At 48.4% G+C, this 14,216-nt stretch overlaps 1 long non-coding RNA gene across 1 annotated transcript in view; it reads right to left on the bottom strand.

Annotated features, from left to right (window-relative positions):
* Positions 1-693: 693 nt before the first annotated feature.
* The window catches only part of LOC117803695, a 47,472-nt gene continuing 33,949 nt past the window's right edge, over positions 694-14,216 (bottom strand). Inside the window, exons 6-7 of the long non-coding RNA XR_004627637.1 lie at positions 2,613-2,764; positions 694-2,289 (exon numbers count right to left, since the gene is read on the bottom strand). This is a non-coding gene — a long non-coding RNA (uncharacterized LOC117803695). The remainder of the gene's footprint in view (positions 2,290-2,612; positions 2,765-14,216) is intronic.

Genomic DNA, 14,216 nt, shown 5'->3' with positions numbered 1-14,216 from the left:
TGCCTGCGTGGGGATCTCTGATATCCAGAGGATTTGAACGACTTCTCAGTAGTCACACAGCTCGTGCATCTCAGGGAAGAAATCCGATTCTGATTCTGATTCACACTCGCTGATACATTCTTAGTTCTGGACGTGGAGTGAGATCACCTCCAAGGATGTGTGAAAATTGGCTTTTGGGGCAAAACTATTTTAGATATCCCAGTGATTTGTGGCTCTCCAAAGGGGTCCAGAACATGACACATATATGTTATTATTTGTGTTATTAAAATTTCCTGGGATGAGATAATTAGGAAACAAAAATGTCTAAAAAGGCTTGGGGAGGGAGACAATAGTGGCACAAAGGTTGGGAAAGGCTGCTCCAGGGGGGTACTCAGGTGGGGTTAAGAGGTATAACATAAATCAGATTATACATATTGGGACTAAATTATGGAGGAATTGAAAAATGTCAGGGCCAGACAGTGGGGAACCATCTGGGACTTTCCAACAGAGAGTAACATATGTTTTCGAAATGTACCAGGAGCGGCAGTGTGAACGATGGGTCGGACGGGGAGGATGAAGGCAGAGCGGGTGGGAGGCCATCACCACACACCAATGGGAGGTGAAGAGAGTCAGAGCCCGCTGTCGACCCAACCTTAAATTCATGATGATTTTATCTAGAGATCCTTAACTAATTAATTCTTCAAAGACTCTATTTCCAAGTCAGATCACATTCTGAGTTTCTGAGTGATCATGAATTATGGTGGAACCCTGCCCGGATCACACCTGGGTGTGGAATGTGGTTTAGAGCAATCAATGGTGAATAGTAGATGAGATGTAGGACTCTATTTTGTTTTCAGGAGAAGGGGGTTTCTTTTCTAAGATAAGGAAGGCTTGGTCTTTTTGCAGGCAGGGAGGGAGGACACAGTGAGAAGAAACTGAAGAGTCCGGAGGGGAGGGCTGACGAATCGAGAGGAGAGGGAGAACAATAGAGAATCAAAAGCACAACGAGAGGACCAGCATTGACCAAAGACAACAGGTCGCCCACAAAGTTGGTCGTAAATGAGAGCAGGAAGATGAAGACCTGAAGAGGGTAAGTAGGGAAGGTGGAGGGGTTCTTCAGCTGCTTGCGTGGTTCTCTGCTGGGAGGACGCGTGGGGGACAAGGGCTGGAAGGGCTAACACGGGAAGCTGAGGTTTGAAAGGCTGCCTTGGAGTATGTGACAATGTGTGACCGTATGTTCATTGAGAAAGAACTTTGCTGAGTCATGACATTTACAAAACCAGCCTGTCGTGCTTGATCAAACCCTGAGCTTTATGAGGGAAATCTCGGGACAGGTTCTTCGTCTTTGAAATTACTCATCCAATTAAAAAAACAAAACCTAAGCATCGCGTCCGCCATTAAATCAAGAGAAGAAAAAAAGAGCACATGATATAACCTTCGGTTGGTTTCATATGCAGTGCCAAAAAATATTTCTAACAAATCCAGCCCTGCATTCAAATAATTTCCAGATCTGCGAACTTGGGGATGAGACTGACGCATTACAATGAAAGAAGGAAATCTTGGGAGACTTGAGGGGGGCAACTATGTCTCCAGTCATGTATGGAAAGGCAGAGGGGTATCCCTTCCATGGATTCTGCCACAGATTCGGGGGATGGCTGGGCAGAGAACATCAGGTATCTACATGCATCGCTATGCCCGTTGAGCTGGACGTGACCACAAAAGTTGTTGGGACCCGCACCAGTACTGCTGCTGCAAGTCAGAGTGGTAATTGTATCCATTTGTGAACAAAATTTTGTCAGACTCTGCAGTCAGGGTCCGTGCTCAAGCTGTGGGGGGGATAAGCAGGAGAAGATGGTGGAACCCTACGTTCGTATTTCAGATACGGACAACCCTCTCTTCCCTGCTCTAAGCTCCACTGTCCAGTCGGGAGATGTGGGAGACCCAGGACAGACTAAAGAGCTCTTGGACCCAGGGGAGAAAGGACCAAAAACGCCAGAGCTAGCTCAGTGTATAAGAGATCAGAAGCCTTGTGACAGCTCTTGGCTTGATGTGCTGGTGGTCGCCAAGAATACAGGTTCCAGACGTTCCATTGCTCTGGTTAGCCATGTCCAGTCCTCAGAACTTTGACTAAAGACAGTATGTTTTCACCATTAGTCCAGAGACTTAGTGTCCCATTACCCTACACAACCTTACCCAGAGGACCTTTGCCTTGGTTTGAATGCTTAACCACCACAAACCTGTCCAAGTGACCTGGGACTGTAACTCTCAGGTGCTGTCATTGGAACTCTGGTCCACGCTCTGTTGCTCCATCTGGAAGATCCAGAGAACAGGAACATCTGGTATCCCAAGTATGTTGAAAGATTTAGATTAAGGCAACCCACATGCAATATGATTAAAGAGCACTGTGAAAATGTCAAATGCTATAAATACGGATAATATAATGATAACTGAGAAGCAGCTTGGTTAATTGAAGCCAGTCCCCAGAGCTATCCTGTAATTATGGGATGCTTGTGTCAGATCTGCCCTGAAGCATGACAGGGACCACTTATGCAAACAGGCAGGTCACATAATTTGCATCTCACTAATTTCTGAGATACAGCTTAAACCCAGGAGACAGTGAGATGCATTCTTACGAGTTTTGACAAGTCAAGAGGACTTCTTGACCTGAGCACGGTTTGTCTGTCTTTCTGGCATGTGACCTCAGCCATGGATCGGCAGTTCTGAGACACTGGGTCCTCTACAAATCCATCTGAGTGTAAGGGTCCAGGAAAAGTTTTCCTTCAGCCTGGATAGATGCAAAAGAAATATAAACATCAGAGATGAGGGATATACACTTTTAAGGTCAACAATTCCTAAATCAATAAGGACTTCAGTGTTTAATAACATTACCTTTTGTGGATGTGTTATTAGAGCTCCCCGTGCTCCATTCAGATCTTGATGTGTTGCCAAGTCCCACATAAGGCAGTTATGTTCTTAATTGGGCAGACTGGAACCACCGGAGCACCGAACCCCCCGTGTAAATCTATTTATTTAAAACAACGTCGTTGAGGAGCGAGTCTGGACAGGGTTGGTGCTGACACTGGCACCGGTCCCGCCCAGTGCCACAGACCAAGGTGCACACACGGGATTTCATGAGGGGCCTCTCGCTGGATGACCTCAACTTCCAGGTCTTGAACAGCAGCCCCCTTTCTTCCCACATCTCCTCCTCCCTTCCTAGGCTTCCCCAAGGGCTCCCCGGCCCCTTCTACTCAGCACGTCCGCATCTGAACTCAGTTTCTTCCCTGACCCCCACCCCATCAAGCCAGAACCCCCTCCCATGTTCCCACTTCAGTGGAAACTCACTGTCCAGAAGCCAGAGCCCACAGTTTTGCTATTATCTTAGATTTTTTTCCAGTTGACGTGGGTTTTGCCAGCTCTAATTCCTGTCATTGAATCCATTCCCACCTTAATCTAATTATGATCCTTTCTTGCCTAGATTTCTGTCTTAGTTTCCAGTCTCTGGAAACTTAATTCTTGATGCCCATTAAATTTGACCATGATGTCCCTGCTTCAATTATAAAACATAAAATCCTTCAATCATGTCCCTCGATACCAGATAAGGTCTAAATTCCTTCATATGGCCTCCGAGCCCCTTATCTCCCCAACTTCATCGTTAATCACTCCCTAGCTCACAAGAACCTTCTCTCAATACTTACTACACTCTCCCCACTAGACTGTAGGCTCCATGAGGGCAAGAATCATGTTTGTCTCAGACATCTTCACGTCCCCAGGACCTTGGGCCTCGCCCTCAATCCATGTTGTGCACTATGCACCTGGAGCCCTATTCCACTTTCCCTTCTAACTGGTCATTTAAAAAAAAAGTTTGCCTTTTTTAATCGCTGTATCCCTACCTTGCGTTATCACACCAAGTCACCCTATCCTCACAAGCCTGCATTTACTACGCTCTATCATGACCTCAAGTCCACGTTGTTAGTGGAGAACTGTGCGTTACTGTGCAGACAGCCCAGGCTCATACATCCTTCATAGCCACCTTTCCCAGGGGCTGGGGGCTCCTCCTGTGTGAGCCAAACCTGTCCTCCACACCAGCTGGCTTCCCAGACCCGTCTGGGTGTCTGTCTCCCTCTTCTTCTAAATCCAGCCTAAAGCCTGGCTGATCAGGTCACGCTGCCTCCAGGCCATCAACATCCATCCTAATCCTCCCAAGGGGCGTTCCTTCCTTAGTCGAGCGGCAGGGGGCTGTTTCAAAGAATGCTGGTGTTGGGCTTGGTTGTAGTGTTATTTAGAGACTCTGACAATCAGAATTTCTTTTTTTTTTTTTTAAAGATTTTATTTATTTATTCGACAGAGATAGAGACAGCCAGCGAGAGAGGGAACACAAGCAGGGGGAGTGGGAGAGGAAGAAGCAGGCTCATAGTAGAGGAGCCTGATGTGGGGCTCGATCCCAGAATGCCGGGATCACGCCCTGAGCTGAAGGCAGGCGCTTAACCGCTGTGCCACCCAGGCGCCCCAAAATTTCTTCTTTATGGCTACCAAATAACTCCGGCTCTAATTCCAACTATTCTTCCCCTTTGAGACCATCCATTGAGGTAGGGAGAGTTTCACACATCCTCCTACCTGATCCCCACTTTCACCCCCAAACTAAGAGTAGAGACCCGTGAAGGGACCAGTCCCTTCCTTCAGGGTACCTGGCCTTGGAGTCTGATTCTCACGTGTTTACAGAACCCCGATCACGGATGACTTAGAAACTCCACTTTATTTTGAAAAACTAACGACATAAGGTTTATTTTGTTCTTTCATGTAATCTCTATTAAAAGAATCATTAATCTATCAAGTTTTAAGACCATATTCTTCAGAAAATAATGTGAAAAATGCCTTGCTCTTTGCTGTATCAAATAAGGAGAAAAGATATTTTAAAGAAATGGATCAGTACTCTCTAGTTCCATCCACATCATTGCAAATGGCAAGATTTCAGTTTTCGATGACTGAATAATATTCTATTCTGTGTATGAACCACATCTTCTTTATCCATTCGTCTATCGATGGACATCTGGAGGTATTACGCTAAGCAAAATAAGTCAATCAGAGAAAGACAATTATCATATGATCTCACTCATAAGTGGAATTTAAGAAACAAAACAGAGGATCATAGCGGAAGAGAGGGAAAAAATAAAACAAGACGAAATCAGAGAGGGAGACAAACCATAAGAGACTTTTAATCATAGGAAACAAACTGAGTGTTGCTGGGGGGGGGTAACCGGGTGACGAGCATTAAGGAGGACATGTGATGTAATGAGCACTGGGTGTTATGTAAGACTAATGAATCACAGGCCTGTACCTCTGAAACCAATAATACATTACATGTTAATTTAAAAAAAGGAAGAAAAAAAATAAAGACACATTTTGTTTTAAAAAACAACAGATCAATAGACTCGATAACGTAGAGCAGAAAATGAACAAATCTGCTTTAGATGCCCCAGGCTTCAAGGAACGAAGGGACTGAGACAATGGTGGGAGCAAGATGGTATGATTGGGAGGAAGGCATTTCCAGAGTGGTTCTCTCCTTGCCACCCTCCTCTTACCGCCAATCCCCAGTCCTAGATAAATACAAACCCGTCTCCTCTGTTCTTCATCGTGCATTGCCAAGCATAGCGGTGAAAAGCTAGACCACGTGACACAGCATCGCGAATGCCCTCCGCACCACCCACGAGTCTTCTCACGCTTTGCTGATGTCCCGTTCCCAAGCCAACCACACCTGAGTGTTGCGTGCAACTCCACAGCCACAGACCCAGAGATGGAGACGGGCTGACCCAGGCTCAGAGGCTTCTCGACTCTAACCCTGCCTTCTGAGGACTCTCGAAAGATCATTGGACACTTCGCCCGAGGCACAGAAGAGCTGACAGGTGAAGTCTGGTAGTGCTCCAGGAGGTGGTAAGGACTAGAGCTCGGGCTCCCGGCCAGAGGTGCAGAGAGCAGCATTGAAGGGTCAGTGGAGGGAAGGACCTTGCAGGAGCTCACAAGTGGAGTGGGTTGTGTCAGGAGACAGTTCCCTTTCACTGGAGCCGACTGAACGGTCTTATCATCGACAGGCGGCTGAACTAGAGTTTTGGGAGTCCCTGTAATCAAGAGCCGGTTCTGTACTGTGGTTTGCCAGTGTATTAGCATACCGACTCATCACGAACTAGGGATCCGCTCGTCAGAACTGAAAGTAGGTCTCTGCGTGGGGGTAGGAGGGCACAAACGTGGAAAGGTCACTGCTGTGTGGTATTGGAAGGGCCACCCTGGGAGGGTCTGAGACAGCCTGTGGGACGGGGAGTACCGCTGGAGAAGTCAGAGGAGGTTTCTTATCAAGGAGGTGGGTTTTCAGCTCAAGCTTGTCGAATTTGGCCAACATGTTCATAAATGAAGAGGGGGCGTGTGTGGAAGTGCAAAAGAGTAAGTGTACGTACGTGTAGATACGTACAACGGTGCAAATGGCAAGGAGCTTTAGAAGCAGCGTAAGACCAGATTTTAAATGGCCGTGATGCCTTAGGGTCGTTAGGCAACATCGAAGCACAGAGCAAAGTCATTACGTTGGTGCCGTGGGCGGCTGTGAGGGGTTGCGCGAGCCAGTGTGGGCTCTGGAGTGGGAGAGACTGGGAGAATTCTGAATCAGGGCCGTGGAGCAGGGAATAAGGAGGACGAGGTGAGGTAGATAATATGTCAGAGGCAGGATCCACAAAGCTGAGAGATGAGTCCGGGGTGGGGAAGCAAGGTTGGTTGACTACAACTCAGAAATTTCTGGCTGGAGCATCTCAGTGGAGGAGGAGAAGACCCTCAGGACCGGCACATGGCTGAGGTTGATTTTGAGCACATCGGGGTACAGGTGTCCACGGGACATCCGGCCGGGGCAGTGCCGATCCTCGAAGTGTGGGTCCAGAGCCCAGGGGAGAGAAGCAGGTAACAGAACGTCAGACGTCAGCATGGAGTGGGGGGCTTCTGCCTGGGACCCCTCCATCCCTTTCCCTGGAGATGGAACCCCCTTTTGTCGGCCCCATAGTCCCAGACATGAGGTTCTCACCAGAGCCACCAAGTCCTCACATCACCACGTGTCCTGTTCACTCTTGCTTGACCCAAGGTTGGATGAAGACAAGTGAACATGATTCTTGCCTGGGGATTTTTTTTTTTTAATTTAAAGAAAATTTCCAACGTATGTAAAAGTAGGACCACATCGCATAACGAACCCCGTGAGCTTAATATGCGGCTTCAGCAAGGGCCGACTCACGGCCAGTCTTGTTTCTATCCTATCTGCATCTACGTCCTCTCCTCTCCTAATATTTTGGCTTGAGTTCCAGACACCTGGGGTTTCGCTCTCTCGTACTAGAAGGTGTAGGATGTATATAAAATACGGGAATTGCTTGCAGTCATGTTGCTACTGTGCTTGAAGCCAGTTTGATATAAGACAGTATGGAACTGGCCTGAAGAAACAGAGAGAAAGAGTCCTGGTAGTTTTGGCGTGTGTGGTTCTTGATGTTCCAGAGGCCTCTTCACTGTTTGGAGGTCCAACCCCTAGATGCCATGAGCCGAAAACGGCTCTTCTTGCCTTCACCAGGTCAAGTGGGGTTTCTGTCCCTGCAGCTGAGCGTCCCAAGACACATCTGCGTTCCCCGACTGATTGCAGCTGTGCCGGCGAATGTCTCCTGTAAAGGCACATTCCCTCCACCCGTGAACGTCCAAATCCCCCAGCGCCTCCTTAATGAGAGCTTCTGTCACCCCAGAGCAGGAAGACCTCTCCCCCCCGTGAATCCCAGGGCCCTGGATTCCAGGGTCATGAGTCACCTTGTCTGTCGTTCCACGGCTATCCCCGTAAACAGGAGCCCGTCGGTAGCTTTTCTCCCTGACTTTACCCTCCCACATCACCCGCACAGTCAGTTCTCATACATCTGCTGGCTGAATGAGAAAGCAGAGTTTACTGTTATTAAACAAAGGTTCAACGCCACTTAAAGCCTGAGAGAAATGGACAGAGAGACATTTCAGGCAGTTTCTCTAGGTTTCTTTCAAATCAAGTCGTCTGTGCCGTGGAGAGGGAGTTCATGATGATGGTTCAGAAATAAAGTCCTAATAACACCGAGAAAGCAGCATGAGTCACATATTAATTTAATGAAAACCCAAAGGCCACCAGCTACTGCCGTGCTCAATAAACCTGCATCGCGGAAATGCCCGGACTGTGTTTTCTCCCATGTAAAGGCAGAATTGCATGTTTTCCGTCAGATGCTTCTCGGCCTGAAGCGTGAGCTGGGCTCCTCTGTGGGGTTCTGAGTCAGCAGGCCTGGCCGCCATCCGAGATGAGGCACGGCTGATGCCCACACTGCTGGTTTGTGGGCCACACTTCGAGGGCGGCAGTGGCACCCCGGCGCCCTNTGGAAATGTCCCGGACTGTGTTTTCTCCCATGTAAACGCAGAATTGCATGTTTTCCGTCAGATGCTTCTCGGCCTGGAGCGTGAGCTGGGCTCCTCTGTGGGGTTCTGCGTCAGCAGGCCTGGCCGCCATCCGAGATAAGGCACGGCTGATGCCCACACTGCTGGTTTGTGGGCCACACTTCGAGGGCGGCAGTGGCACCCCGGCGCCCTCCACCCACGGCCACGCGCCCAGACCACAGGGAGCTTTCCCAGCTCCTCACCCCCGAGTCCCACCCCAGATGTTGTGGTTTAACACCCTGGGGGTGTGGCTGGGCTTCAGAAATGTTAAAACATCCGCAAGGGATGTGAGTGTGCAGACAAGTTTGGGAACCACTGCTGTATTCGAGACAGAACTGGAGTCCAAACAGCTGGCCACGGTCCCACCTCGGCTACTTTCTGACGACGGGTTATCTTGGGCCAATCAGCTCCCTTCTCTGAGCAGCATGGAGGTGATAAAACTGCCCTCTCTCTCTTGCTGCCTCTCTCTCTTGCTCTCTCTCTCAAGGAATAATCTAGATAAGGCAAGTGGAACATCTTGTAACCGCTCAAGTTTGCGGTGAAGGTGAGGCATTCCCGGGGCTGCGTCTGGATCAGAGCACTCCGACATGATGCCCACTCACCCCGCTGCGACTGTCGACACTCGACGTGTGGCTGGGCCTCGTGTTGAAAATATTTCAGATATTTTGGATTAAACAAAATGTATTATTAATATTAATTTTGCCCATTTCTTTTTTTCCTTTTGTAATGTGGCTACTAGAAAATGTAAAGTAGGGGCACCTGGGTGNGCCTGGGTGGCACAGCGATTGGGCGTCTGCCTTCGGCTCAGGGCGTGATCCCGGCGTTGTGGGATCGAGCCCCACATCAGGCTCCTCTGCTATGAGCCTGCTTCTTCCTCTCCCACTCCCCCTGCTTGTGTTCCCTCTGTCTCTGGTTGTCTCTCTCTCTGTTGAATAAATAAATAAAATCTTTAAAAAAAAAAAAAAAAGAAAGAAAATGTAAAGTAACATACGTGGCTCGCCTTGTATTTCTACTGGAGAGCGCAGGCCTGGGCACTTGAAAGCAATGGTAGGTGACAGAATGTTAACCTGACATTCCTACGTGCTAACAGAGGAATTCTAAACTCCCCCGTGCAAGCCAATCAATATTTAAAAGAATATCTTGCAATGAACGAGCTACCTCTATGTCCTGGCAGGCAGCGAACGGAAGCACGTTTAGTTTGAAGGCCATGCACGTATGGAATGACGTTCTCAGAGGCAGAACTAAAAGATAAATTCCATCCTCAGAGGGAAAAAGAGATGATCAAAACAGACATGGTGGGGAAAAGCACCATCATTGCGAGGGGAGCGAGGTAAACCGGATCTGGTCCCTCTCCTCCCATCCTCCCTTGTCCCTGTGCCTTCTGGGCCTTTCCATGCTCCTACAAGACAGCCTGACTTCCAGCTGCCCGGGCTTCCTCGCCAGAACCCAGAGCAAAGAGAATTCTGCCCTGGGTTCTGGATTATGATACAAGCAGCCTCACCACTAGGGCCACATGACCCAGCAAATTCCAAGGTGCCAGAGGATTTCATGGCAGTTAAGGAGTTCATCTGAGGTCAGAGAGTCCAGCACCGCTCCCGGGGATCTGGAACAAGGCCATGCCATCCACAGCAGAGAACTAGTCTCCATTTGAAAAGCAGATCGTGGCATGCCGCTGGGTCCTAGGTGAGAGCGTGCGTTGGATGTGAGTCACTGAAGGACCAAACCTGCCATTAGGATCTGGGTGCTGGCACCCCTCCCCCAAGCCATTGGGCGGAGCGGGCACAACAGCCGTGCACCATGGGAACAGTGCAGCGGAAGCTGGCCTGCATAGGTCTAGAGGCACAAGTAAGTTTACACACAGGACACACGCCAAGTCACCTCTGCAGCACTAAGACAACAGCTCACAACCATGGCCTCCTGGGGAGGGCTCCCGACGGTGGGCTATGGGGGAAGGAAGAACGGGTCCTGGATCATCAATCAGTCAGCTCAGTGGGTTGGTTCATGCCCCAAATGGCCTGCCGCCAAGACAGTGACACTCAGGGATGGCCCTGAGAACAGCAGGAAGGGAACAGACGTGCAGCCCCTCACTGAGCACAACTTCTGAACGTACATCTGGTCATCCCGTGACCTGGAGGGAGAAGCAGCTCCAGATAATAAAACTGCTGTCCCAGAGAAGAGAAAAGCAAACCTACTCAAGAAAAAATGGTCTTGCCATGTGGTGTAGTTTACTCGGTTCGGCTTGTGGGGATGACTTCTAAGCTGAACGTGTCACCCAGAGTCTGCGTGCACTCTCGTGTAGCAACACTCAGGTGGCCGGGAGCAGGTGCAAGGAAAGCTAGGAGGTGGGTCCAAGCAGGACTGTAGTTTTGCCAGCCAGATATGATAGAGGGACAAAGGGCGAAGGGAAGTGACAGTCATTTAAAGAATCGATTGCAATGGAGGCAAGCAAAGATGCAGGGCGGGGACGGGATATTGAAAATGGAACGAAGGAGGAGAACTGGAGGACTGACGTCAAAGGGTTATTGAAGTGGATTCCAGAGACAGTAGGTCAGAAGGAGAGCAAGGTGCTTGAAATGAAGCTTCCGGCAAAGGTAAATTTACCAGGTGTGCTAGGTCTAGACCATGATGATGCCAAGGGGCTGTGCTGGGGCGAAGGACAGGAGGTTAAGGAACGGCAAGGCCGGCACCAGATGATTAGATACTGAAGTCGGCAAGAGTGAGGGCTGGAGCATGGGTGGAGAGGAAGACAGAGAGCCAGGGGCCCAACTCCGTCATGAACAGGGGGAGACAGACCCGGAAGTGTCTGCAGGGAGGTAGGGGGCAGGTCAGAGCGCTGGATGGAATGAGCTGGAAGGCACTGGGTACAGTGAGGGCGAGAGGGGAGGAATCAGACGTGGTTTGGAAGGGGCGATGGGGACCAAATAAGACCTCTCGCCTTCCCCTGCTGGCTCTCCTGTAAATCTATCATTGGGCTTGATTTAAACAGCAATTATTGGTCACTAAGAATTTATTGCTCAACAATAGTCAAACTATGGACAGAGCCCAAGTGCCCATTGACTGATGAATGGATAAGAAGATGTGGGGTGTGTGTGTGTGTGTGTGTGTGTGTGTGTAATGGACTATTACTCGGCCATCAAAAAGAATGAAATCTTGCATTTGTGGTGACGTGGGTAGAGCTAGAGTGTATTATGCTAAGCGAAATAACTCAGAGAAAGACAAATAGCGTATGATTTTGCTTTAACTTAAGAAACAAAATAGATGAACATAGGGGAAGGGGGAACAAAGGGCAGAGGGAGGCAAAGCATAAGAGACTCTTAACTACAGAGGATACACTGAGGTTGATGGAAGGAGATGGGCGGGGGATGGGCTATGTGGGGGATGGGCATCAAGGAGGGCACCTGTTGTGATGAGCAGTGGGTGTTGTATGTAAGTGATGAACCACTGAATTCTACTCCTGAAGCCAATATTGTGCTATGTTAACTAATTAAAATTTAAATAAAAATTTTTAGAAAGAATCTATTGCTAAACACCAATAAAGCAGTAACCCTCGGAGGCAGGCATTATTCCCATCTTACAGAACTGGAAACAGTGAAATTCCCTTACCCCCGTGAGCAAAGTAACAGCCACGTGAGCAACTCAGGCGCACTTGGCTTAAACTGAATTAACAGCTTTAAGTAAGAGAAAACCTTCATTTAAACGTCCAGATCTCTGAGGAATGGGTGAGGGAGGAGTTCTGCTTACGAAAGCAGTACCCGCTTGTGATAACATGTGAATACAGGCAGGCAACAGGACACAAACCGCCAATCCCATCTATGGTGTCGGCTGTCACCAATCCGTCACCGTGTACCATGCAGACCGTGCATGTGTCACACAAAGGCTTGCACTTCCGCCCAAGCTGAACCGCAGGCGAACCACTCTTTGATGCATCATAATTCATTCAAGCCATCCGCCCATTTGGAGACATTTATATTCTTTGAATCGCTGGTTTTTTAAATTGTTCCATGCTTAGTTTCTAGGCTATACTTAATGGATTTAACCAATTGTTTTATTCTGCCTTTATCTGAACATGTTTTTTTTATGATGTTGGTCCTTTGCATTTTCTTTAAAATTTTGTTTTTTAAGTAATCTCTGCCCTCAACACAGAGCTCAAACTCACAACCCCGAGATCAAGAGTTGCGTGCTTCTCTGAGCCAGCCAGGTGCCCCAATTTGCATTTTTTAAAATTTAAATACTCTGTTCATTCTTTCTGCTCGTATTTCTATTGTTAAAGATCAAAATTCATGTACATAGTCTTGCAAGTCAGAACTACTACAATGCTTTTAATAAGCAACTACAGACTCCTTTTCAAGCTATGCCCTACAATTTTTCTTTTTTGGTCAACGTGGTCCCTGTGTTTTTGGGTTGGTTGCCAAATTTGGGGTTAAACCAACCAAATCCAACTACTTTCAGACTCTGCTCCCTTCCGCTCCAGAGGATAGAGAGGCAGGTCAATCCTTACCTCCTCTCCGTATTTATTGTGGGCTAGAACTCCACCCCTGCAGATTTAAACCTGAAAGTAACATTTAAAGGCACAATTTCTAGCTTAATTTGTGAAATCCAGTAAGCATTCAACTGGAATCTTTCTCCAGGCTTGTTTTATCTTTTCATATCTTATTACATTCCCTCTGTTAGAGTCGTAAGTGTTCAGTACGCTGATATTCCACGTCACATGAAAACCGCTCCCACTATAGGTCATTCCTGGTGTTCTTCCTCTCTGAGCCTCGTTTACTGCCAGCCTGGGATCACCGAGGATCCCAGGGTGTAATTCACTTTCCGATCTCTCTCTCCTTTCTGTGGGCTCTGCACAGTGGTGGACAAAAGGGAACACGAGAGCATTGAACTGAAGTTCAGAAATTCTCTCTAACCATGGTGCAGGGAAGTGGGGCCCACACAGAGAGCAGGCATCTTGCCCTGGGGACTGGAGTTTGGGGCTGCTGTGACGCTACTGGGCTTTGGGGTCAATGTACCTATAAGAAGAGAGCCTCAGATAAGGAGTGAAAAAAAATCTGCAAAAAAAATTTTCCCCATCATACCTTTGGCTGAACCCTACACTGTGCATGGTCGGCTGAGACGCCGGGTCAGCAGGAGGCTGCAAAGCTGAGGAAGATTTCAGAGACTGTGCAGGGCTGAGCAGGCTGGCTGTGCAGGAGCAGCCAGAGGAGACATGCTCAGTCAGCACCTAAGCCCCGGGCCGAGGCTCCAGAGGGACCACACCCTCGCAGTAAGGACCGGGTACTGGGAGAAAGGGCTGCACCCTAGCAGCTGGGGTAAGACTGCAAACACCTGCCCTGACCAAGCCTGAAACCAGAGCTCACGTCTCAACATGACCAAGGCAATCCTTCGGTGATTTCACTGTGAGCAAGGACAACACCTAACACTCTCTAGAGGAGTCAGGCAACCCAGCACCTCTGTGTTCTGCCGTGTCTGGTATTTGGCATAAGATAAAACCATTAGACATGCAAAGGGACAGGGTCAAAGAGACTGACGATCAAGAAATGAAACAGTCCTTAGATGTGGGGACTGAGATGACCCTAATACTGGAAATGGTAAAAGACAGGGCTTTTTTTTATTTATAGCTTTGAGAAAATAGAGGGAAAATGGATGAAAAGAATGGACATTTCGATAGAAAACTAAAAAGATTTTTAAAAATTTTTTTAAAGATTTTATTTATTTATTCGACAGAGAGACAGCCAGCGAGAGAGGGAACGCAAGCAGGGGGAGTGGGAGAGGAAGAAGCAGGCTCA

This window comes from Ailuropoda melanoleuca, chromosome 9, assembly GCF_002007445.2.
Source record: "Ailuropoda melanoleuca isolate Jingjing chromosome 9, ASM200744v2, whole genome shotgun sequence".
NCBI lineage: Eukaryota > Metazoa > Chordata > Mammalia > Carnivora > Ursidae > Ailuropoda > Ailuropoda melanoleuca.
The sequence above is the reverse complement of the archived record's forward strand: the minus strand, read 5'-3'. Positions and strand labels throughout refer to the sequence as shown.